This window comes from Equus caballus, chromosome 29 (assembly GCF_041296265.1).
Source record: "Equus caballus isolate H_3958 breed thoroughbred chromosome 29, TB-T2T, whole genome shotgun sequence".
Classification (NCBI taxonomy): domain Eukaryota; kingdom Metazoa; phylum Chordata; class Mammalia; order Perissodactyla; family Equidae; genus Equus; species Equus caballus.
In genome coordinates this window covers 43,469,864-43,496,967 of record NC_091712.1, presented here as the reverse complement: position 1 = coordinate 43,496,967, position 27,104 = coordinate 43,469,864, and the positions used below count along the sequence as shown (strand labels likewise).

Here is a 27,104-nt window from a genome sequence, read left to right as displayed (position 1 = left end):
GGCCACTGCTCTCCAGGAGGTGACGGTTAAGGGAGGGAGGACCTAGATGCTAACTGACCAGAAGCTGAAGCCCAGGGAGTAATTTTCTGAGGGAAGTGTGTGTGTGAAGACAACAGGGCACAGAGCCAGGGTGGCCAAGCTTACACCGGAGGTCAGGGAGGTCCACAGAGACTGAGCAGGTCAGGGAGGATGGGAGGAGAAGAGGAGATGGCAGAATTAGGGACCTGAAGGACGCATTCAGAGAGAACAGGAGGCATGGCGGAAGGAGTGGCTGAAGAAATATGACGACACTGGATGGGCTGTGCGAATTGTGAGGAAACTGATGCAACATGCTCTCATCCACGTCCCAGGCACCTGGAAGAGTCAGCGCTTGGCAGGCCCAGTGACCACTGGCCGAGTGAAGTTGTCTGTTGGGGGAGAAAGGTCTGGGGTGGGGATGTCTCCCTCAGGCCCAGCACGCAGGTGGGGAGGGTGGCAAGGGAGGAGAGGGGCTTCCTCAGGTGGGTGGGTGGAGGTGAATGCCTTCGCAGAGGTAAGGAATGTCTGTTCAGAAAGCTGGATTTGCTGGGTATGTCCAACGGCAATGAGTTGGGAAGCCAAGGAAGGGAGAGCTTCAGAAAGACAAGAGTGATCAGTCGTGTCATGGGTCACAGAGTGGGGGACACACTGAGCATGGAACAAGTCCACTGGCTTGGGCAGCGCGGAGACCACTGGCTGCCCTGGAGGGAGCAATTCTGCACTTCAACTGTGCAGCCTGACAAATAAATGACAAGCAATAGGATATATTGGAGTATATGAGGAAGCCATTTGGCATAAACCTAATTTGGCCTGACTTGGTTTTTTCAAAAGGGCCTGACATGGCCATTGAGCGTGCATTTGCTATGTCCCAAAGACAAGAACGAATGGCCTTGAGATAAAGATGCAACTTCCCTCACATTGGCATTTCCTTAAGGATAAGCATCTTTCCTCAGGGTAGGAGTTGATGGCTGTGCTCACTGTGACCACCCAGCTCGAGACAACAGACCAGCTACCCTGTTGTGTCCACTGAGCGAGCAGACCTACTACAAGCTGTGTCCATCAATCGCTGTGCCTACAGAGTAGTCTTGAGACTATTGTAAAAGGGACATCTCAATCCTATGTGAAACATGCTCTTTGAGGGTATATAACCACTCTATACACCCCACCTCTTTGGTGTCCTTCTGTGGGGAAGGTAGGCCCCGGGCTATATGGTCCTCACATTTAGCTCAGAATGAACTCACCCCAATTTTCATTTCTGGATTGGTTATCGTCTGTGTGTCCTGCCGTCTCCCTCCATGATGGCAGATTCTCCTGCAAGCAGGGACCCCGTTTCCTTATGCTGTGTCCCTATTAGGTGCTGGCTCCTACCACATGGTCTGTCAGTATGTGAGGGATAAATGAATGGATATGTGTATTTTAAAAAAACAGTAGGAAGCAATCAATCCTCCCAAGGGATACTGGGGGCGAGATGCAGCCGAGAACTCGGACTCCGTGAATGTTTTATGCTTGACAGATATTTGCATAAATTTGGAACTGAAGTTGGAAGAGATGGGGCTGAGCAGTGGAAAGGAAAGTGTATAAATCAATTAACCTTCTGTGTTTGTGCATTATCTCAAGATGGAGAGGCCACTGGGAATGAGTTGCAGAAATGCCTCCAGGGGGTGGCCAAGGTGGTAATCACACGCATTTGCTGGGAAAAGAGAATGGTGTCTATTCAGTGCAGAACACAGACTTTTTCTCCTCAAATCTGGGTGAAAAGCCTTTTGTCTTGGAGGCAGTTAAACACGACCATGAGAAAATTCTCAACTGCCTGGAGAACAGTGGAAAAACGGCATTTCCAACAAAAGAAACATATTCTGAAGGTGAGAGATTGTTCAAGAGAAACCTCTGACAAAGGCGGACACCCTCTGGAGGGGAGAGAGGGAGAGAGACAGAGAGACAGAGACAGAGACAGAGAGACAGAGGGAAACAGAGGGTGGGGGGGGGTTAGTCAGATTGGACCAGAAAGCTCTGCACTGGGCGGGTGAGGGCGGGGTGGGGCGAGGGTCAAGGGTCAGCACAAGGAGAGCCGCAGTGAGGGCTCGAGGGCCCAGATGGGGATGGCCCACTGGAAGTGGGCTGGAGCCACTGGACAGGGAGGCTGGGAGGACCGGGGAGCCCCCTGCGGGAGGCGGTCCCCAGGCCCCAGGCTGCCCCTCTGCTGGGCTGCACTTGCCTCAGAGGAGGGCCCTTCCAGCAGGGAGCCTCCCGTGCTGCCCAGCCACCACACAGGAGAGAGCTCCAGCCTGGGCCCTGGGCGGTCTTCGGGGTCCTGCATAGTGAAGGCCTCCTGAAGCTCCAGCTCTTACATTCGGGGGGAATTCAGTGCTCCTGAAGGAGGCCTGAAGAGTCTGACTGACAGCCCAGGAGACCGAGGCCCTGGAACACGCCTGGCAAGTGGTTATTGCTCCTGCTTCCATGGAAACGCACGAGATTGGGGAGACAAGGTAAGGGCTTCAAAGACAGCCTTCTTTTTATAACTTCCCAACCTTACCCTCTTCCGTCTGACCGCTGTTCCCATGGCAACCGGATCAGAAAGGCCACCAGCAGCCCAACTCTTATTTGCACAGTGGATTTCGCCAAGTGTGAGGGGCGCCTGGCTCACCCCAGGTGGGGAGGGTGCCCTCCATGTGCACACCCCCGAGGCCGCGGATAGAAACCACCAGAAGGTTCCTGGACCATGGCCCTCTGTGGCATAAATGAAGCTTCAGTGCTGTGTCCAACTGAGGATCCATGACTGTGTCGGCCATGTTAAGTTCACAATCAGCAGACGACTTAGAGCCCACGGTAATTTCCTTTTTTAACAAGCATAGATGAGAGTATTGGGCAGCCTGTGGGTTGAAGAGTAGTGATCTTGGAGCAAATCATGGCAGTTCTCCCCAGAATGCTCCCCCGGCACATGGGCCAACAGCCAAAAGCACCCTTAGTGCTTCTTGAGGATACACGGCACCTCAAGATGCGTCTGCCTCTTTTATTCACCAAGTGCATGCACTTGGGACAACCACGCTTCTGCAAACCTGGTTTTCTCCTCTGATCCACAGGGCTAATTATCCTTCCTTATTGGCTAGGCTGTTACACTGATCATGTGATGATGCTCCTAAAACCAACGAAAAGTAGCACACCCCATGGGGGTTACTGTCTTTTAAATAGTCACACGTAGACCACGTGTGCATCTCTTTGCCAATGAGAGGGACGATGTTTAATTTTCAAAGAACTTCTTCTTTGCTGCTATTATCCTTAGACTCAAATGCAGACTAGAGCCCTATGTTAATTTTATGCTAGTTTTAAATCTAGTTTGGGATTTGTATGGGACACAAATGTCTTGGAGAAGCTGAAGACAGGTATGGACCTTCTCCCCAGGAAGTTTGCACAGGTGCATCCACTGCGCTTTCATCCACTGGAAGCGGCTGCCAGCTCTGCAGCCCGTCTGAGGGAAGAGCCCCGCAATTAGAGGGTTGTAAAGTGGCACGTGCCGGACAGCATTATGCCCAAGTAAACTTGTTATTATGTGTGTTCCATTTCTCTGTCTGTTACATGAAGAACCTCCATTCAACAGACATTCAGAAAACCTTCACTGAGCCTATGAGTAAAGACCTGGGAGACGCAAAGATGAATAAGCTTCCAATGACCCCGACTGGGTCTGCACTCCAGTCATACATGAACCCTGCTCCCCTCTGACCAACTCTGAGATACTGGGCAATGTCGTATCAGGTGTGTGACACTTACTTTTAACATTATCATTTTCATTTTCTCAGTAAAACTCTGAGCTACACAGACAACATGGTTGTAGCCCAGGAAGCAATGCCACCAACCTCAGATCGAGATGCCACTTCAGTTTCTCCTCCTGACTTTGGACACAGGGCGCAAAGGCCCTAATGGTCCTGCGTCAGCAGAGTTATGAGAATCTCTCCATCGTCTGTTCCCTGCTTTCTAAGTAGCTTTGTACCCTGGGTCCAAGTGTTAAATTCGCAGGGTGAAAATGTCACATGTCTGTACACTGATGTAGTTTGAAGGGTTTCAACTTCACAATATGATGAGGAGCGTGGTCACCAGCTGGGAGCCCTGATTCCCACCGTGTTGGGTGTCAGACCTGCGGGCACTAAACGGGGACCCTCTGAGGGACAAGAGGACTGTGAACAGATGAGACCCAGGCTGAGGGATCCAACAGCCAGTAGAACTGTCCCCAAGGACAGGCCAGGGGTCTAAGAGGCAGTGCCCGAGGTGGGAGGTCTGGGAGCCTTTGCCCTGTGGATGTGGTGGCATGTCAGCCTCTTGGCTGCAGGACAATCTGTCTGAATTGACCAGAACTCCAGTTAGTAGCTGGGGGTACAGAGCCCAAGTCTTATAGCAGGAGTTACGCAGGAGGCTGGGACCCCATTCAGAGGCACTGGGCTCAGGCAAGGATCTGGGATACAGACCAGAACCCAGCAATCTACCTGCCACGTGGAGGCTGGGCAGAGGTCCTGATATTTGAGGGGTGTGCTGGAATCTCTGCAGCGGCCCATCCCCCATGACACACGGGATAGGAACTGGGGACGACAGTGCCTTTCAAAGCCTCCTCCTGGGAGACGGGGCTCCTCATACACAGTCAGGCTGGGTCTGTGTTGGCTAAGGGCCTGGGGAGCTCACAGATTTGGGGATGGAGAGCTGGGAACAGGCAGGGTAGATGGGTCACACAGCCTCGATTACGACAGAAACCCTATTCCTGAGAGAGCACAGCGTGCTGGCATGAGCACTGGATCCAGGCTCCACTTCTGTCTCCGCCACTGGTCGTCTGAGATGGGACAGATGACCACTGCCTTCGGCCTGCCAGTGAGAAGCACAGCCCTACCCTGCCTGAGAGGACGATGTGGGGATCGAAAAGGAGGACCGGTGTGCAATCCAGTGCATACGACTATTTTTAGGGAGCGTAGGGTTGACTGTAGGAACATTTATTTTGGTGGACAAAGTTTATACCCAATATCCCCCACCTGGCTCTCACTCCCGTCTTACACCCAGCTTTTCTCTGCCGTCACAGCCCAGAATCGTCCACAGCCCTGCGGGCCTGCCCTGTCAGAACACTGCACGGTGACTCCAAACTCTGAAATGATCTGCGCGCCCGGCTGCGTGGCTGTCTCAGACGGTCACAGATAACCACCTGGCATGGGCAAGTCAGTTCTACTTCCAGGGCCTCAGTTTGTGCAGCTGTGAAATGAGAGTTAAAACATGTACCTTTCTAACGACGGAATCCCAGCGTGACGCACAACAGAGAACTCTGCTGGGACTGTACACCCTTGAGAAGAGAATGTCCGGAAGGGGCGATGCCTTGAGTCAACGAAACAAGCGTCTAACAAAGAAACACAATTGCTTGATGGTTGCTAAGATCCACACTGGTGCAGAGCGGCTGGGGTTCAAACCCTGGCTTTCCCCTACTAGCTTTGTGACGTGCTTAACCTCTGCAAGTGTTACCTGTGTCTTCCTACATAAGTGTGAGAATACTTAATGCTGCCGAATTGTACACTTAAAAATGGTTAAAATGGTAAATTTTATGTTATGTATTTTTTACAATTAAACACACACACACAAACACACACACACACACGAAGCTCTCTGTGATGTCCTTGTTCCACGCATTAAAGGGAACGGTGAGGGCTTGACCCCATCAGTCTCGCCCCTGTGGAAGCTCACGCCCACCCTCTTCAATCTGGGTTCCAGGCTTCTCTTGAGACGCTGCTATACGTTTTCCCTATAAATAGCAAGTTCAGAAAATTGTAACACCGTCAAAATTTCCTTTATACTTTGACTGCAAGGAAGCCCAGAGCTAACTGTGTATGCAGCTCAACTTCTAAACTGTATGTCTATGTCCTAACTTACGACTGAATTTATCTTTCTATTTTATCCTGTTTCTGGATGTGATTTCATGTGTTTCTTTTTCTGTTTTTTTACACTGTGAGCATTCTAACAACTGACTCCCATATTCTTGTAAACTGTGGTGGGCTAATTATTTTAACAAAATACGTCTTTGAACCTATAGTATGCCTTTTTATTTCTCTCTTATTTTCTTTTTTCTAAAAATCTTACAGGATTTAAGTTATAGACTCAAAGGATGCTAAAAGGAAAACCCAAGAAAAACAAAAAATTTCAAAATGGCCTCTTCCAAGAAAATTTTACAGTTTTTTTGCCCTAGCTACACAAATATTTGCAGAAAACAATACTTAGTTCTCTAGTAAGCAAACACTTTCAACAGCGTTTTGCTTGAGAAGAAACAAAGATCTCTTTGGAAAACTCAGTGATCTCTTTGTCCCTTCCATCAGAAGACATCATTTTTTTGTTCTCTCAATGGTGCTTTTCCATGATAACATCCAGAAAGTCAGTTTGACCGTTACGTGATGTCAACAAAATTCTTAAAAATGGCGCCCTTTTTCCATCCCCAAAGTGGAACAACTAATGAAAAAATTAAACGAACCAGACAGCCGTGGGTTGGCTGAGTGTGGCTTTGCTCTTTTGAATTGTTGGTGACTCTTAATAACCCCTTGTTGTCATTGATGTCCGGGAGCTGGGCGCACCCTCTATCGTGGTCTTTCCTCGAGAGACATTAGCATTCTTGTGTTTCAGACGGTAGAAAATACAAGAGCTACTGTAACTGATGTCCCTTCCTCAAGTTAGAGCTGAGCTTTTTATGAACATTTCAACTTTCACTGTATTTACAAACCCATGGGGTTGGAATTGCTTACCGCTCCAGTTTCAAATATGACATGGAGGGAACTTAAATGAAAACATCCCTTCCTACTCCCTTGGATGTCAGAGATTCTTCTTGTACAGAACGAGAGAGTCCTCCTCTCGTTTATTGACGACACAGATGCACATGGAAGCCACTCCTGGTCTGGATCTCCCCGTTTATTTTGGCTTCCTATTCCTACACCCTATATTTCTTGTTTAACAAATTGCTCTTGATGTGACGTATTCACAATAAGCCCATAAGCACAGCTGAAACACAATTTCCTGCTAGCTTCAGTCAAAATACATTAATCCTCTGGATATTTCCCCAGGACAATACTATCTCTCATGTGCAGACTTTATTTCTCTCACTCGGCTGCAAAGGAAACAAATCCTTGAAAATTGGTTTGAAAAGTGACACACAAAAAAGTCAGGGCTAAAATTCCTAGTGTGCACAATTTTCTTTAAACACTCGTGTTTCCATGATGCACCATTTGTTAAACACTCGTGTGTGAGAGAAATTAAGAATAGGAAGAGTCACTCCACAGCCCAGCACAGAGCGGCCTCGCATCCCCAGGCAGGGCTGGAGCCCGAGGCGCCCGTCAGCACCCTCCCCCCGCCCTCCTCTGAAGGTCTGCCCTGTCCCAGTTACGCTCCAGGATGACCCCACCCTGTGCTCAAGGGGCAGGAAGCAAGCGGCGCGGTTATTTAAACACATGTGGGCATCCAAACAGAGTCCATCCCCCTGACTGCTCATTTGGTGGGGACACAGGTGAACATGCTCTGCAGAGCTCGAAACATAAAAATTTACCTTTATGTGTAAGTAGGTTGGTATGCACACATGCACACGTGTTTTATGTAGGTATGTGTGTGTAGGTACACATGTAGGTATGCAAGTAAGTGTAGACATAGGAGTGTAGGTATATATGTAAGTATGTATGCAGGCATATATGAGGCACATGTGTATGTACTGCATATGTGTGTATGAAGGTAAGTATGTAGGTACACATGTAGGTAAGCATGTAAGTAGACATGTAAGTATGTGCATACATGTGTAGGCAAGCAAGTAAATATGTAGGTAGGTATGTAGGTGCAAATGTAGATATGTAGGTAGGTGTGCATGCATATGTGTAGGTACAGGTGTAGGTGTGTGGTTGGTGTGCACACACACATGTAGGTACAGGTGTAGGTGTGTGGTTGGTGTGCATGCACCCGTGTAGGAACCAAGTGTAGATATGTATCCGTGACTTTAGCTCACCAGTCTCTGGCACTGCTGGCCTTGCGGGAGAATGGGGGAGAACACCATGAAGCTTGGTCCACAGGGTGCAACACGAAGTTTCTCTCCATGACCTTGCCTGGCGAAATGCAATCACGCTCCCTCTCACAGTGAAGACTAGGCTTTTCCACAACCATTTGAGGTGAGAATAAAGGTGGCACAGAGTCTCCTTTGTTCCTCCAACCACCTTGCCCTCCATGTATTTACTGGATGATGTGTGCATGGGGACTGGAACCCATTGAAATGCAGACTTCCAACGTGATACGGAAGGATGAAATGTCGGCCTTGGCTTGGAGCGCTCCAGTTTCATCAGATGAGAAATAAAATATATGGCTTTCCCTCCCTCTTCTGGCTGCATCATCAGATTTCAGCAGTTGGATGTTTGAGAAGGTCTGGCAGGGAATTAAAATCTATTTCGGCCAGTGGAAGCTCTGAGGTGCTGTTTTTCTGGTACATCTAAGGCCTTTCTTAAGGGAGAAAAGGCACAGTTCCTAGGGGTGCCATGTCAGCTAATCATTCACCCTGAGCTTTGTCACTGGGCCATTTATCTCAAACTGTGGTTGTAAGCGAAACAACAATGTGTGTGTGCATGAGCGTGTGTATGTTTATTAAGCAGCACACACATCTAATTGAAGTTATGACAGAGATGTTATCTGCTGTTTGGGAGATAAGTAGAATTCTTGGATATTCTTCCTAAGATCCAAAGTATTAATATTCCACACAGGGAGCTCTAGATGGACAACCGAGTAAATCATCTGGTGAACTGAACAGTATAGACGAAAGGTCTGAAAACTTTAGGCCAAGGGATTAAAAACCCAAATTGTCTATAGGGACTGGTCAGTGCCCACACGGGGTCAAGCAAGCTGCGTCTATAAGAGAGGGCCTATAATATGCTTTGCATATTAAACTGTTTAGGATGGCTCTTCTGCAATGATATTCTGCTGTATGTTTCTTGGTCTATGTTTTGTTTTCTTATTTGTACTTCTGGGTATACAGAAGTCATTATCTACTTCAAGAAAAAGTAATGGTGTGGGAGTAAGGAAAAATCCCTGTGAGCATGGGGATGTGGGCTCAGGCTGCTCGGTTTTTCAAGGTAAACCAGAAATCTAGATTTCTATGTGCGATTCTCAAGTTTAAAATACCAGAAAAGAGCGAACACCATTGGAATTTAGATGCAGAAGAGTATTTATATTGGTTTTGAGGTAGAAAGAGGAAAGAAGGAAGAATACATTGAACTTTTTCCCTTAGTTTTAACTTAGGCCTTGCTAATTGGAGTTTCTGAGGCTCCCAATCCTCATTAAGTATCCGAATCACCTGGAGGAGCTGTGAAGCCACACAGAGTCCTTGGCCCTGCGAGACAGTGGGCAAACTGCCTGGAAAGTGCTATCTGAGCCCTGGGCAGTGGGGCATGCTGGGTTCAGCCCTGCAAACCTCTCAAATCAAGCAGTTGACCCCGTGGGGCTTAGGCTAAAGGTTTTAAAAGTCCTAGGTTGATTCTGATGGGAAGGAGGGGTTGAGAAAGACTGTAACGTTTTAAATTGCTTGAGCTGTTTGGTTTTGAATGATTTGAACAAGCAAAAAAAAAAAAACCCAACCTGCTAAATATTCCCCACGCATACTCACACACCCTACTTAGAACTGAAAACGTTGTTGGTGAGCTGAAGCCTCCCTGGTGCAAAGCCACAGGAGCAGGCAGAGAGTGCAGCTCAGGAGCTGGATGTTTTCACAGCTCTGTGAAGGAGGAGATGACGCGCCCCTTCAGTGAGCGGACACCAGAAGCAGGGGCTCGGCTGTGACCCGCTCAGACCTCCTCCAGTTCTGACAAAAGACTGCAACCCTACAAGGCGAAGGTCACACAAGTGCAGTTGGGACATCTGACTTATTCCCGAGATGCAGTCAGACTTAAAAAAGGAAAAAAAAGGATGTATACATACTGTAACAGGCAAGGTTTGGGAAAAACATTTTAAAGAATATAAAATGTACCACAAGCACGTTTTGTACAAAATGTACAAAAAAAATGTACAAAAATGTTTGTTGTTCAATTCATGTTTCCAGGCTTGTGTTCACTCAGTACAGACTCCCATCTCTGCAGAATCCAGAACGGACAGAAAAGGAAAAGCAGTGGCAGTGTTCTCCACCTACTATGAGTTAAAAGGAATTGCCCTAGGTATGAGCAGACATGGCCGTGACTCCAGAGAGGAAGGAAAAAGTAACAGATGGAAGGGAATTAATTGAATTTAGAGCAGACTGGAGTCTTTCCATTACAATAATTTAAATATTAATATATCTACTCCGCATTTTTCCAAATTGCAGAAACCATGAGAGGTCATACCTTTGTTTCCTGATTTCCTTCATCAAGGCATTCAGTATAAAATATCCATTCTATTATGTTTTATATACATTAAAATCTCTCTTACACTTCTGGCTATTCCATAATTCCTAAGATACTATAGACTTTTGAGGCAAGTCCTTTCTGTTAAAAGATACAGACATCTCAGATTAGGTGAAAAAAATGGATAAATGGATGTACAAAAATCCTACAGTTGGCATGGCCTTTTTAATCATATTTGAAAATGATCCACAGCAAAATGAAAATGGTAATATTTGTTCACACCACACGAGTAGGTCGGAGTGGCCAATGATCTGTGTCTGGGTTGCTATAACGTGCTATATCGCGGTTCCCACAATTTGCTGCAGGCAGCAATCTTAATTAAGGCCTCTGCTGAAGAGTGCCCTCCAAGGAGCACATTACCAAACTGGTGTGTAAATAGACAAAGGTCCAAATGCCACCAGCAAACTGTGGGATCCCACTGAATATACATTTTTCTCCAGAGACTGTGTTGCCATTGATGCGGTCAGGCGGCAGGACCCTCCAGTTACCAGTTAACCTCAACCCCCGGGGAGGGAGGTGTCCACATTGGGAGAAGCTCGGGGTATCACTTCTTCCTGCACACAAGTCCTGTCTGTGGGTTCCCGGCCCCGACAGGGTTCTGACTGTGAACGCGATGGTCCCTGAGCCTCGTCCTCCTCCTGACCAGGGACGCGTATCTGCTCTCCATCAGGGGGAGAAGATGGCACTATTTCTGGGGTTCTTGAGGATACTGCCTGACAGGCCTGTGTTCTAGGAGATGATTTCTTCTTGCTTAGCAAACCGGGATGGGCCAGGAGCGCATTCTGGTCTGGTCACACGATGTTTGTGCTCCACTTTGAGAAAAACGGGAAGGCATTGTCTCCTGGGTTACAGACGGATGGCTGTGCTTTACGGCTCATAGACCCCCCAGCGGGCCTGTCGGTGAAACTACGTGGCTCTGATCAGGGAGCTTTCTTTCGTGCCCGGTTTCTCGGACTGTGTGCAATCTTGTGGCCAAATGCGTCCTAATATGCTTGTTCCTTAGCCAGAATTGTTTCCTAATGTTTTGACATTTGACCAGCGTCTCTTTACTCATGGAGACGCACAGATTCCTCCGACCTTGTGTCTTTTGGGGGATAGGACCATGCATTTCTGGAAGCTTCTGTGCATAAGGGCACTAGATTTAGCTTCATCACCTGATAGCATGTCTACATTCTCCTGCCATTCACATTTCTCAGCATCCTCTGACGTAGCATCGCTCTGTGATTCCAGAGGAACAAATGTCTTCACTACCCCGACTTAATGTGTTTGCCCAGTGGTCATAAATCCATGAATTTATATTTTCCTATCTGCGTGAGCAGACAGAAGACGACAGCATCAGTCTCAGCATTTTTTAAACCACGAGAACGTGAAGACAGAGAAGGTTTCTGAATGAGAACTCTTGGGGTAAAAACCACCTCAACTCCTCCAACCTGACCAGGCTTTAAATGAGAGGAACTTTAAATTTCCCAAATAAGCACTTTTTAAAGCCCAGTAAAAGAGCATCCAGGAAAGCAGAGACTACAACACAATGTTAGTATGAGAAAACATTGGATGGGTTTAGCATATTCAGACAGATGGCCCTGAGTGAGCGACTAAAATTCTCTCTCTCTTGGCTTCTCTTTCTTGAGTGCAATACCTTGTGAGACTAAATGTGACAGAAAATAATACCTGAAATTTAAATTAAATATATGTACGTATATTAAATTCATATAATGAGGGCCTATCTATGCAAGTTGCTGCTGTGAATACAAAGATGGCTGAGCCCTCGCCCTCCCTGAGCTAACCAGCAGTCTAAAGGATGGGAGCAGACGCACATGCTCCCTGTGAGAGGACCATCACCAAAGAGCCAGTGAGTGAGAAGAACAATTCCAAAGGGGGCCTGAGGACGGCTGCACCAGGACCTGCCGTGGGACCCGGCCCCACCGGAGGACAGGATTTTGTCAACAAGAAAGGCAGTGACAGAAGGATAATCGCAGGCAACAGTGCCCTATAGATTGTATGGAAATACTAATGAAGAACAGTAAGTTAAACGTGAAAATGATCTTATACCTGTAAGCACTTGATTGTTTCCATTCATTCAAATGCCCTACACAAAATCCTGTGGGGTAGTTATTTATTTTTTTTGTAGCTGTCTAAATGGTTCACCAAAGGTTACATACAAATTGAAATCAGATAACCGAGGGCTGAAGCTGGTTCTTCTGTTTCCAAAGCCCGTACACCTCCCATAGTGTGATGTGCGTCTACTGTAAGTCAAGAGAAGGAATGTCAAGTTTAAATCCTAGACATTGTAATAATTAAGGAATGGGAGTTGGAAGTCTAGCTTATGCAGAATGCTTCATATCTGTTAGGAGCAATGGAAACGTACGTGGCTAAATTATTTGCCTTCTGTAGTCCTCACAATTTTGCAACTTATTTTTAGGAATTATTTTGCATCCCTTTTCTTAAAAAATTGAGACGTAATTGATTTGATACACTTATCTACTGCATAGTGATTGCCCTTGTAGCGTTAGCTCTATCATGTTACAATCTGATTAAAAAATGCGCAAAGGACCTGAACAGACATCTCTCCAAAGAGGACATACAAAGGCCAACAGGTCCATGAAGAGGTGCTCGATATCACTGATCTTCAGGGCAATGCAAATCAAAGCCACAAGGAGTTATCACCTTATACCTGTTAGGGCGGCCTTATCCAAAAAGAAAAAAAAGAAAGCCATAGAAAATAACAAGTGTTGGCGAGGATGTAGAGAAAAGGGAACCTTTGTGCACTGTTGGTGGGAATGTAAATTGGTGCAGCCACTATGGAAAACAGTATGGAGGTTCCTCCAACCCCACTTCTAGGTATTTATTCAAAGGAAATGTATTATTTTGTTTTAACCCGTTTTATGATCTCTTTGACAGCCAGCATTCTTGTGCACCCCTCGAATTGTTAAGAAACTGCTAATAATGAAGAAAAAGAAAGGCTTCAATGGTGCATTCTCTTGGGAAGCCCACCCTTTGGTTCCACATCTTGTCCCTCAATCGTCCTTCTGCCTGATAATTAACAAGGCCAACTAGTAGAAAGTCCCACTGAGATGCACTGTTTTGTAGAGAATGAAAACAGGAGGAGCAGAAGCAGGCTGAATGAGCAGCGCATCCCTGGGAACACCCTGCACAGACCTCACACGACACAGAGCTGACGGTCTCCTACATTCACCGGTCTTTTCGTATATACACACGAGCCTCCACAAGATGAGGAGCTCATTTGTAATGGAATTTCAGGAAAAAAGAAAAGGAAAGCAGAGTCACAGAACCATCTTCAGGCTCCATCTCTGCTGCTCATGGCTGAGCCCTTCTCTGCTCTGAGTCTCAGCTTTCTGGGTTGAAAAGTGGAGACTGTTGTAAAAATGACAGGAGCTAAGACATGAGAAAGCAACTTTTAATTTTCGAAATGCTACAGAATGAGAGTTAGTGTTACATCTCTGTATATCGTCAATATCATATACCCCTGGTCCTTCATGTTGTTGATAAGTTTATTTCGCAGTGTGAGCACCGTTCATTCATTCTGTAACTATTTACCGAATCTCTGCTTTGACTTGGGAACTGTGCAGAGGACAGAACAGAGAAGGTCCTCGCTCTCATGGAGCTCACGGTTAGTGGCTTGAGACAGACAGTAAACTGATAAATTAGAAAATGTGCAAGATGTAGCAGAAGGTAGTAAGTGCTACAGGGAGGAGTAAAACAGGGCCGTGCAATGAGGGTGACTTGGAGAGGTACTTTATATGGAGCAGGTGCTGTGGGTTGAGTTGGGGTCCCCAAAAAAGAGATGTTGGTGTCCTTTCCCCGAGCCCCTCATAATGTGACCCTATTTGGAAAGAGGGTCATACAGATATAATTGACTAAGGTAAGTGGGATCATAGTGGAGGGGGTGGGCCCTGATCCAACATGACTGTGTCGGAGTAAGAAGACAGAGACACGAGGAAAACACTGGGTGAGGATGAAGGTGGAGACTGGGGGATGCTGGGTAAGCCCCCAGAGCTGGGGGAGGCAGAAGGATCCTGCCAGGGGTTTTGGAGGGAGCGTGGCTCTGCTGACACTTTAATTTTGGACTTCCAGTCTCCAGAACTGTGAGAGGATAAATGTCTGCTGTTTATGCCCCTCACCTGTGGTACTTTGTTTTGGCAGCTCTAGGAGATGAGTAAGCGGCAAGGGAGGCCACTCCACAGTGATGGCGGCTCATCTGAGACTAGACGGGGAAGGAGGTAAGTTTGTGACTCAGGGACAGTTGTCCCCACTGCTGATGGGCGCAGGCTGGCGTGTCCTACTAACAGAGGTGTGGGGGAAACTGGGGCACAGTGAGCCAGGGGCCGGGGTGTGGGAGGCGAGTCCAGAAGGGAACAGGACGCATGTAGGATGAGGCAAGGCCTCCATGCTAAGTGCAGTGGCGAGGTCAGTGAGCTGTGAACGCCATTGTCACTGGCAATGAGCTCAGGCTTGATGGACATCCTTCATCCCACGTGGACTCGCCAAGCCGTACACACTAAATGCCTCCAAAACACAGTGTGACTTTAAAACACAACACAGACAGCCCACAAGCACATTTTTGTAGTTATGTGACTTGACATTTTCTATTTCTGTTTAACAGATTTAAAAATGCTTCATCATAACTTTTAAACCAAGCAACAGTGACTGCCCAATGCACACTTTGGCTAAGTAAGAAAAATCAGGATTCAAATTTTTGACAACACAGTATCTATAATAGTATTTTATTTTTGCTATTTGATAGTGAAAGTATTTATGCTGTTTATGAAGTATAAAGTGGTGCATGTTAGAGAAAAGAATTCCTTGTTTTTTGCTAATTCACGGACAGTAGGTTCATTCCACGTTCTGTTTATTTCTTTGGGTTTATTTTTGCACTGGGTCTGCGTCTTCTAGTTTAGACCATGATAGATTCAGGTCAGAATAATGAACACATCAGGGTGCAGAGGAGAAACAGTGCCGGCATGTTCTGTATCTCTGTGAGCCACCAGAAACAACAAAGTGAAGAATAAAGGACGTAAGCTCGCGCCTGTTAACACTTCTGATATCTGCTCGTGGTCCTCTCAGGGCCCAGTGTGACCTGTTTCCTCATTAATTCATTCACTCATTCATTCACTTACCAAGTAGTTATTATATGCTTGGTGCGGGAGAGCAGCGCTGTCAGATAGGTGTGGTCCCGCCCTTTGCCATACATTTATTCTCCCGTAAACAGACTTCAAAAGCTTGCAGGAATGAGCATGTTTTTAGACGGTATCCACGTCTCCTTCTGAAAATCAGCTTTGGGTTTGAGGTTAATCAGCTGCCTTTGACTAAAATAGTGTCCAGTCTGGATCTCTGCTTCTTGTTTCCTTTTCAATAGGGATGTATTTGTGTATGTGGTAAGTTGAAAGGCTGCACTTGATCACTGAAGCCACAATAAGAACACCACCAGCTATGAATGCTAAGTGAAAATAACCCTTTGTTCTATTTTTTAAATCTGTGGGTGAAACGGCACTCATGGGGACGATAACCCGCGCAGTAGATTAAAAGCCTGTTAACTGCTATTTTCAGCTTGGCAGGACACCGAGAGCTAGGGTACCTCCCCTTTGCCGCCACTTCTTTTGAAATATGGCAGACTTACCCCAGCCAGGTGACAACACTAATGTGCCATTTTAGAGGCATTAAATAACCAGACACACAAAGGGAGTGAGGTTTACTAACTCTTAAGTATAGAACGCAGGCTGAACCAATGGGGGAGATGGGGCTTCGCCCTCCCAAATGACTGCCGTGTGCCCCAAACCACACTAGATAAATTTATAATCCAGTAAAAAGTAGGCCTGCTGGGTTAGTGCTGCTTCAGGACAAACCACTTCCTCCCACCCCTCCACCAAACTCATTCCTTTCCTATATTGAAATTCCTGTTACCTCCGGTTAAAGACCCCAAAGCTTTTCCTGATTTAGTGATTTCTAGGCTTTCTCTTTTTTCTTATTTTAAATTCTCAACCAGACCACAGGTATCACTTGTATTTTTCTGTGTAGGAAGGCTTGGATCATCCACTAGTTTCAGATAGTTTGATTCCGGTTTAATTAGTTTTTAGACCACAATTCACATGATACAGCTAACTTGAAAATTGCTTTTCGAGATGTTCAACATCACTAACTACCAGGGAAATGTAAATCAAAACTACAATGAGATATCACCTCATTCTGGTCAGAATGGCTATAATTAGTAAGACAGGAAATACCAAGTGTTGGAGAGGATGTGAAGAAATGGGAACACTCATGCACTGCTGGTGGGAGTGCAAATTGGTGCAGCCGCTATGGAAAACAGCATGGAGATTCCTAAAAAAATTAAGAATAGAACTACTATACGATCCAGCTATTCCACTGCTGGGTATTTATCCAAAGAACGTGAAAACAAATGCGTAAAGATACAGCACCTCTGTGTTCACTGCAGCATTATTCACAATAGCCAAGACTGGGAAGCAACTTAGGTGCCCATCAAGGGACAAATGGATAAAGAATATGTGGCATATATACACAATGGAATACTGCTCAGCCACAAGAAACGATGAAATCCAGCCATCCTGACAGCATGGATGGACCTTGAGGGTATTATGCTAAGCGAAATAAGTCAGAGGCAGAAAGTTAAATACCGTATGATCTCACTCATAAACAGAAGATAAAACAACAACAACAGAGATTGGATTGGTTGTTACCATGGGGAAGGGATGAGGGAGGAGGGCAAAAGGAGTGATTAGGGCCATGTGTGTGGTGATGGATTATACTTAGTCTTTGGGTGGTAAACATCATGAAGTCTACACAGGAATTGAAATATAATGATGTACACTTGAAATTTGTATAACGTTATAAACAAATGTTACCACAATAAAAAAAAGAGAAAATTGCTTTTCACCATAAGTAGTAGAAATTGGCAATCTGAATTGCTTTAAGTCTTGCTGCAAAATCAATCTTGCAAGACTATTTCTTCAGTTACAGCACATGGCTTTAAGAGAATTACTGGTAAAAAGCAACCAGTTGGAAGATCCATGCTGGAGGAAATATTCCACTTGTATGTCAAATGTGTAAAATGCATATCAAGGAGTTCACCTTTACATTTATTTATGAAACCCTTCAGAGAATTTCCACCTTTCTAAGGACAAAAAGAGAGCTCATCATTTCTGAATTCAATGAAAAGTATCTCGGAGGTTATGTTGCCAAGTGAAATAAATCCAATTCAGTGCCACCATGTAATGGATTTAAACATGTATACCTAGATGGATGAATGGAATTCCAGCCCCAATGCTACAGTTGGGCTGAACACTGTCTTACAAGAGATTTGGAGCAGGCTTCAGGCATTAAGACCTGTAAGATATAGACATGCTCCATGTCACTGAGTTAAAAATAGAGACTAGGACCCCATCATCCTGTTTGGGTCTGAAGAAAATTACAAACCTTTCTAGTCATCATGGTTGTCATCATGATCATCACCATCACCACCGTCATCATCATAAACATCACCACGATTATCATCATCTTGTTGTCATCATCATCTACTTCACTACCATCATCATCATCATTGTCATAAACACTGCCACCATCGTCACTGCCATTAGCATCACCACCACCATCATCATCATTATAGACGTCACCATCACCACCACCATCAGCATCAACGTTACCATCACTATCGTCATTATCATTTTCATTACCATAAAACGTCACCGCTATCATCTCATTGTAATCATCATCAACTTTACCACGACCACCATCATGATGATCACCAACACCATCGTCATCATCACCGCCATCATATAACGAAACTTCTCTCACGTCTCACCTCTCATCTCTCATCACTTACGCCTCAACACCTCTCTATCTACATGAGGAAGTGAGTTCTATGTTCCTTTAACCCTTATCAGCAGATATTTAAAATGACAACCCACAGGCTATGTGTGGCCTTCACTACACATTTTATTTTTCATCATATACTCTATTTGGATGTTTTTACCTAAAAACACTAGATTTTTGTCTCGTTTGGAAAACGGGAGTTATTTTAGGCCTGTGTCTCTGCTTCTTAATATCAAGTCCCTGTGAGTCCAGCTCTGAGAATCTGGTTCCCACAGCCCCTCCCACCTCGGTATTCACACACCCGCCAGCTTTGCTCATGTCTAATTGTCTGTCTGGTGCTTCTTGTTATTTAGTTTTCTGCCTGCACTCTAAAGAGTTTTTAACCTAACTATGTGTTATAATCAAAGTCCTGTATATTTGTCTCTATTTAGAAAGTTATAGAGAAAGTTACAGAGAATAGAACTGGCATTGCCGTGCAGTAATGATTCCAGTTGAAATTCTATTTCCGTAGCCATTAAAAAGGGCCACATGACATGAGCAATGGAGTTTCCCAAACCCGGTCTAGACTGGTACAAACATTAACTTCAGTGCTAATTCGAAATAATAATTTAATTAATTATATCTTTCCTCATTCATGAATACAACACAAACAGACAAGAACAATTTTTGGGTGAATTGCAGCAAAGAAAAATTTGATTAGGTCAATAAAATAGGAGTGAAATAGGCACGCTGCAATAATATCGTAATCCCGGCCTGCCGTCAGAGGCGGGTTGCACATTCAGATAAGAGCTTCCTTTTTGCTAAGGCAAAGAAATTATGATCTCTAACAACATTCACAATCATCACAAAATAAAAATAAACCATTTGTTTTGGAAAAGTGTTGATCTTGCTGACCCGGAAACCTGGAGACACGTTCTCTAGGGCCCCTTATTAAGGAGGTGGTGGGTGATGTGTTTGGAAAGCTTAAACACCTCTTCAGTGAAGGGGATGCTAGTCTGATACCTGGAGAAATCCTTTTGACCCTCTTGGAATTGTACAGAATTGGCTGCACCTATGTATATAATTTTTCTAGAGTTAAGTATCCACAATTTTCTTCAGGTTCTCAAAGGCAAGCTTCTTCTAAATGCGTTCCATGGACCACAGGCATCAGAGTCGGTGAAGTAGCCTGGAAAAATGCAGAGTCCTGGGCTCCACCCACAACAGAATGGCAGAAGCTGCAACTCAAGAATCCGGGTTTTAATAAAAGGCCTATGTGAATCCTCTCCCCAACATTAAAATGACTATCTCTCCACACACACACGTGCCCAAACTAACTCACGTGTCTGTTTCTCGCAACTATCCTTAATTCAATTAAAAACAAAAAAAAGTGAACAACAATTTACAAAGAAGCAATTCCGTGGAGGGCTCAATCAAGACAGCTCAAATATATCGCTCTCCGGCAGCCTGTTTTGATCCAAGGGTAAAATGTAAACTAGCCAGGGGAATTTATGGACTTCGTGTCCTTCAGACAATCCTCCATAAATATCACTTCTCCCCACTGGGCATTTCAGGAGGATTAGAAAACAGAATTCAAGGCTTTCTTCACTGACAAGAACCTGGAGGCCAGAAATTCAGTGTCTCAACTAAGGACAAAGGCTGAGATTTGTTAATCAGCTGGGCAGAGGACAGGATTAAGAGTTTATTCTCTTCTTTCTAAGAACTCTGCCCGACTGAACAGTCACCACCCTCCCGATACCCAAGCAGGTCAATGATAAATTCTGCCCATCGGGAACAGCCTGGTGAGATCTGAAATTAAAACCATAAGAGTGTGGCAATTCCCAACGCTGAGGCCCATGGCTGGCAGCCGGGCCACTGGTCAGGAAGGGACGCCAACAGTACCTACTGTGAGTCATCAAGAACGGACCCAGTGCCCATGGTTTTCACAAAGAAAGGAGAGCGCTCATTCGCCAAGGGCAATCGGGGGTGGCCGGTGGTCCCTGCCACAGCTCCTGTTTCCTGCTGGGTCCTCTGCTGCCGCATCTTCTGGCTGGCCCAGGTGTGCTAAGGACACTTGACTTCCCCAAAGGTTTCACACTGCGTCTTTTATTTTGTATTTCATGCATCTACACTGGAAAGGAGATTTAATTCTGTTCTATGGAGAAATATAGGTATGTGCACACGTGCATACACGCAAGCATCCTTAGTCTCTCTCTCTCTCTAAGTGTGGTTTTGTAAACCACATGCCTCCTTCAAAAGGCCAAGATTCTCTCTGAGGCTTCCTGTCGCCCCCTCCCAACTCTGAGAATCAGACACAGCAACCCAAGGAGGAAGTCAATTTACTGATTTTATTGGACTCTGGAAGGGAGATAAGCTGAGACATACTGTCTTAAAACTATGAGCCCGCACCTGTTCAGGGGGGACACCCCCCCACCCGGCTCCCGGCCGGCACCGTCATGCTCAGGACAAGAGAAGCCTGAGCTGGCCTCACTCCAGCGAGCTGGCCCCTAGGGCTGCAGTGACGGGTTTGCTGGTTAAAATAATCCATTTCCCACCCTGTAGAAACTTAACATTCATTTTTCCTCACAACACCCGTCAAGCAGAAAAAGAAATGGGCTCACGGTGTCTGATTACTGCATAAAAATAATCTTTCAGCATGCAACGAGGAATTATTTTTTAATAAATTTTGTTATGATGTCGTATTTTGGATCAATCTTGGTAGTAGATAACCATATGGTGCTCTTTCTTTTCTGTCGCCATTTTACTCCTTTCTTTTTTTTTTTTTTTTGCAATTGAGCATATTATCTTAATTATGCTTTAAATAATGTTTGGAAAAAAAACCCATTAAGAAGTGGCAGAGGTTAAACCTAAATGCATACATAACGTGCACATTGTATATCAAAGCTCAAAGAAAAAAAGAAACAACACACTGTCCACCTCCACTATCTAGAGCTTCGTTAATTAAGCTACTCCCTAAATAATAATACCCATTAAATTGTTAGGGAAAAAAAGCAACTTATTGTGTGACATCAGGCTGTCATAAGGGATTTATTAAAGAATGAAATAGGAGCCAGCCCCATGGCCGAGTGGTTAAGTTTTTGTTCTTTCTTCAGTGGTCCAGTGTTTCGCGGGTTCAGATCCTGGGTGTGGATCTACACACCACTCATCAAGCCATGCTGAGGCAGCATCCCACATAGCACAACCAGAAGGACCTATAACTAGAATATGCAACTGTGTACTGGCGGGCTTTGGGGAGAAGAAGAAAAAAAATAAAGAAGAAGATTGGCAACAGATGTTAGCTCAGGTGCCAATCTTTAAAAAAAAAGGATAAAATAAAATGCTTCCTGTAACTTCAATGAGTAAATATTTTTTCACTCATATTTCCTACGTGTAATCTTTACAACTAAACCATGAGAATTTGTACTTTTTTTAACACAGTGATAATTTGTATTTGAACTCAAAATTATCAGGCAGTACAATAGCCCTCCAGGTCAAAAACTAAGTAAGCATGTTCGGCATATTTGTATTTTATTTGTCCTCAGGGATCCAGAAAATGTGGCTCGGTCAGGCTCCCGGCACTCGAGGACAGATTGGAGGGCTGACTCTAAAGGTGGTGGTAGCCAGTGTCCCTGGTCCGAGGATTTAGGGCTTTGTCTGACACAGACTCAGACAAGACCTGCTTGGACTAGGACCCTGCCCCATCACTGTGCCACCTTAAGACTCCTCACATTTGGGGAACTCTCTTGAGCTTGGCCTGACCACCGTCCTCCTCGTGTTGTCCTCCTCGTTGGCCCCAATGGATCTCTCGTGTCCTGGTCTATCTTGTCATCCATGTGTCTTGCCCCCCCTCCCTCCTCCTTGTTGCACAAAGTCCCTGCCTGACGGTCACGGCGCTGTTGCTCCAGAAAGACTCCCTCTCTCCCCACTCCTCCACCATTTGCTTCAGCCCCTCCTTCAGCCAAGCTTTGGTTGAAAAGACCACTTCTGGATACTCCTCCCAATAACCTCCCTGTGTCAAAAGTGGGTCCTCCATTCTAGACGTACTTTCAGCAACGAGGAAATATTTAGTAGGAATTGTTAATTTCCTTTACATAGCATGTTTTAGCTCCATTGGCAAACATCGTCCATAAAGGGCCAGAGAGTAGGTAGTTTTGGCTCTCTAGTCTCAAATCTGCCGCCGTGGCACAAAGGCAGCCAAGGGCAGTACGTGAGTGGGTGGGCGGCCGTGTTCAGGAAAACCTAACTTCAGTTACTCAGATCAGTTTTTTTCCTTCCATGCTTGAAGTCCTAGACCTGCTCTAAGCTGTCCACATCCAATTCCCTCTAAACTCCCTCAGAAGTGGGTTAGTTAACTGCCTTGGTCCTAGTATCTCCTTCAAGATTCTAAGAAGCATCTTGCCCTTAGATGTCTGTTTTCTCACCTTTCGGAAGGGGATAGTGATTTATATTTACTTTAAGAATCAAAGTAATACTGAAACCTGGCGTCCGACAGCCAGCCCCTGACACTGTATGTGAATAGCGTGTCCTGATCACCGGCACCAACCTGTGCCCCTCTTGGCATCCATGAGCCAGTGCTACTGCTTTCTCCTGTTGACTCAAGCCCTTCGTCTTTCCAACTCAGCTCAGGTCTTACTTGTCCCCCTGCCTAATGGGAAAGAATGTCCCCGGCTCTGATTCTCCTGTCTTAGTGCATGTCTCTTTGCAAACATGTGCAGGGGTACATTTTAATTTCATAGCCAGGGAGACCCTGCCGTGGGCATCTCTCTGCGTGCCACAGACCGGGCTGACTGTGCGTTGGTGCGTCCCCTCTGCGTGTGCGATATGCACAGTCCAGCTTGTGCTCACTCGTGGAGCATCAAGAAGTGCTTTCCACTCCAGCGCTACATGGGGGGGCTGCTCCAGAGTCCCAGTCTGCGGGCTGGGGCCAGTCTGTGACACAGTCTCCATCCGTCTGTGACGAAAGGAGAAAAACAAGGACTTGGAAGTGGGGTTTTTATAAAGCTACATCTTTTCAATATCCAAAAAATTCTTAAAAATATTTTTACTACATCTTTTTGCTCCTTATACAGAAGATTTTAATACTTCACAGTCTCACGTTGTGCCCAGCCTTGTTTTTGTTCTTGAGATTGTGCTGGACTGTGAAATCCCCACATCTGGGAGCCATGTTCTACCAACGCACACAGGCGCACATCACAAATAAATTCACTGTGTACATTGCATCACCTGTCTAGCACCATCTGAACCCAGTTCTGCATGATCAGAAAGTCTGTCAATAATGATGAAGCTGGAAAGGACCACAGCCATGAAGGGAAGATGCAGGCAAGTAATATTAAAGTAGGTCTTTTCTCTTCTCTGTTTTTTTTTGAGTAGTAACAAATAACTCATATGCCACTTTTCTTTCCAGGGAAGTTTATGGTTGAGTAGCAGAAGTTGCAGGGAGGTTAAATGGTCTCCCCACGGCATCTTCTGACACATACACCTTCCCCCTGAAAAGCTTGTTCTGCTTGAATTAGAACTCAAGCCGCTTCCAGCTCCGGGCCATTTGCTCGGACTACTAAAGCGGGAAGCCCCGTGGTGGGGGCAGCCTGCGACCTGGCACCCCACGGCTCTGTTGCTCTCCTTCCTTGCCATCTGTTTTTCAGCAGACATCTTCTTTTATTATAGACCCCAAACGCTCATGCTTTCTCTCTTTTGTGTATAAAGGTAATAAATAATTTTTAAATTTGATCCTTTTTCCTGACTTTTCTCATCTTTGATATCAAAATCAGGACACAGTCTGATAACTATCTAATTGTCTTGGTTATTTCTTTTAGTCTCTGATAATGTGCGTTAACCCTGGATCTGACCATCTGTATTACTGTGTCCTTGGGTAAAATAAAGTCCATCTAAACTACTAGGTGTGTTCACTGATTGCTGCAAGCATCCTTTAGAATATTTTTCACATAAAAATGAATAATATGGTGCTATTGGTCAGGAAGAAGTTTAATGACACGTGAATTTGTTTATAAAAGTTTGAATTTGTTCACACGGCTCATTTGAAGTTCACCTCCTGCAAACCCTATGCATTACAGAGATTCTGTCCACACTATTTATGCTTTCTGGGGGGAAATGCCTCAGGGAAGCTCCCCAAACGACGTCTTGGTTCTGGAAGGAGCCGAGAGGTCCAGTTCCTCCTCCGAGTTGTGACCCTCAGCTGTGCGTCTCCGCGTCTGAGACCAACCACGTACAAACCTCCCCAGGGCGCTTCTAGGCACTTCTGTTCGTTTCAACAACAGTCTATGTGGGCGTGCTCTTCCAGAAAAACACCAGAATGATGCCAATCACAACAGCCCTGCTCGTCCTAGTACGTTTCCTGGGCCCCTCCAGGTCCCTCGTGTCCTTGTGCAGCTCCCCCACAGCCCGGCCTTGGAGGTTATCATTGTGTCCATTTTACAAAAGAGGAAAATCAAACTTAGGAGAAAAGACACTTGCTGTTAAGTATCTGAGACTGAAATGTTTCTGATGCCCCCAGGGCTGAAGCAGCTGTTGACTGGTTCGTCACATAGTCATTGAGTGACAACCTGACATTGGGGCAGGAACAAAGGAGGAAAGGGAATCATACTAAATAAACGCCGGTGAGTGGGGATCAGGCGTGCTGGGTGGGAGGGGGAATCCCATTTTAGGGAGAAGACCATGCTGAGTCCTGGGTTGGGGGGGCGGAAGACTAGAGTCACTGGGGAGAGAGCTGCACAAACAATTAGCCCAGGCAGGGACGCGCCCTCCTAGGGCTGTCACAGGCAGACACGTGTTCTATTCTGCACCTTCCGTCCCTCTCCGTCCTCCAGCGCTCTTTCCTGAACACGGATCAGAATCTATTCTCAGCGCCCTTCCTCATAATGCTGACCTGACAACCACTTTATGTGGAGTTTGCGCGTCTCCCTGCAAAGTTTACACCTGATCAGGGTGACAGTTTTCAACGACAGGGATTAAAGCCCATGAATGCAGTTTAAGGCCTCAGTTCACGCAGGAAAGGATGACGAAGAGCTCCAGTCTCTTTCCCGGCCACCCCACGAGCTGTCCCGGAGCATAGGTGAAGGGACAGCATCGTCTTGGAAGGAGTCTCGCTGAGTGGTGTGTCACCTGTGCCAGACACTCACGTACAGAGAAAAATGGCGGGTGGCGTTGTCATTAGTGCACGTGTGGCTCTCCTGGCAAAGAGGTGTGGAGAAGCAGAGACAAGAAAAGCTAGAAGCACTGTCCTTCCTGCGGCTACCTCTGACCACAGCGCTCTTCTGCCACCGTCTCTACAGCTGGCTCCTGTCTCTGCGATGTGGTTTTCCATCAGCTCCTTGATCTTTCGGACCCTAGTAATGTGGTCAGAGCTATTCTCTAATTTTAGGTGCGTTTCATCCAGGCTCACGATTTACTAATAGTGTGCCCTCAGGCCAGCCTTGCATGTCTCTACACTTCATCATTTTAAACTGCACATGGAGATAAAGCCCAACACCCAAGGCGTTGAACCAAGTGTGTTCATCAAGCTCGAATGAGACCGTGATTACCTGCATCGTCTATCGCGGACAAGGCCAGCAAGCCCTTGAGAAGGTCATTAACTTTTGAGAAGTAGATAATGTTTGAGGGGAGTGTAAGCGGGTGGAGAGCCAGCACTGCTGCCGTGACCCCCTTCCGTCCCCAGGACCTGTCCAGCAGAGCCTCAACCAGCTTTTCCGCCAACGATGGAGCAGACGAAGAGCAAGCAGGTAGAGCCAGAGGGCGCATGAGTCCCGGCGCGAATAAGTCACTGGTGAGCCCAAGCCCCCGTTTCCATCTACAAAATGAGAGGAATCCAGCCAACCTCCCTCAGACGCTCGTGTGGAGAGTCACATGAAACCGCACACGGTAATCTGTAGGGAGTGCGGGCGTGTGGCGTCACTCTCACGCGAGTCTCTGAGGAGGCTGCGCTCACGTGGTGGAAGTCACTCTTGGTTTTACTGGACATCAGAGGTCTGCAGAGTTCCTGAAGGTCCAGCTATAAACCCAAGCTCAGCCGAGAGCTGGTCGCTGCCCTCTGCCTGCAGGTGAGAAAGCCATGTGCTCCCGTCACCACGGAGCCTGGAGGAGCACAGGCTTTTCCAGAAGAGCAGTCTATAAATAGCCACATTTCAGAGCGTCCCATGAGGAGCTCGGTCTGTAAAGACCCCCATAACTGTGCCTGTCTCCTGCTTTTATTGCCACTCATTAGATGATGAGTGTGTTTTTCGGGCTAACGGCAGCAGTATGTTGAACCCAAATGCCATTCCTGGATACAATGATCAATCTCTTTGACTTTCCCAGTAAACACATCCCATCGGGGGGTCGCTAATATGCCTTTACGACCTCCCTGTCAGACAGGAAGCCATCACCAGGCTTGATAAACTATTCTGTGGGGGTTTCCTTTTAATTTTATTTTTTATGCAATCATGGGAGATCATAACCAATAAATTTAGCCCGATGCCTCCTTACGATTAACTAATCCTGAAGAAGCCCTCTGGGGCCCACCAGGCACAAACCCTTCAAAGAATCCGTGCCGGATATTGGAAATGATATTCACCCTGGGACGTGGGTTTAAGGACTGAGCCGCTACTGTTTTCTTTGCCGTTAGAGTTACAACTTGGCTAAATGTCATTTAGTCAAAACGTGGGATTCTGCCGGATTTGCAGACGGGACTGACTATTTGTCTTTAATAAATTCATCGACTCACAGAAGAGGAATTAGATTATTTGTTTGAGAAAAGGATGTGTAAGTGGGAGCAGACTGCTGATGCGTCGTTTCTCATTAGGTCCAGGCGGGTTCGAAAGTGCTGAGAGCCAAATTAAGCTCCAGAGTCTTCTCGGAAAACATTGGAAC

General features: G+C 46.0%; 1 protein-coding gene and 1 long non-coding RNA gene across 2 annotated transcripts in view; one reads left to right on the top strand and one right to left on the bottom strand.

Moving 5' to 3' along the window:
• The window catches only part of ADARB2 (adenosine deaminase RNA specific B2 (inactive)), a 455,480-nt gene that overhangs the window by 223,700 nt on the left and 204,676 nt on the right, over positions 1–27,104 (bottom strand). The window lies entirely within an intron of this gene.
• Positions 1,777–6,065, top strand: LOC138921410 (uncharacterized). The gene is made up of 4 exons (XR_011433970.1): positions 1,777–1,880; positions 2,384–2,504; positions 3,598–3,768; positions 5,075–6,065. It is a non-coding gene; the product is annotated as an uncharacterized lncRNA (long non-coding RNA).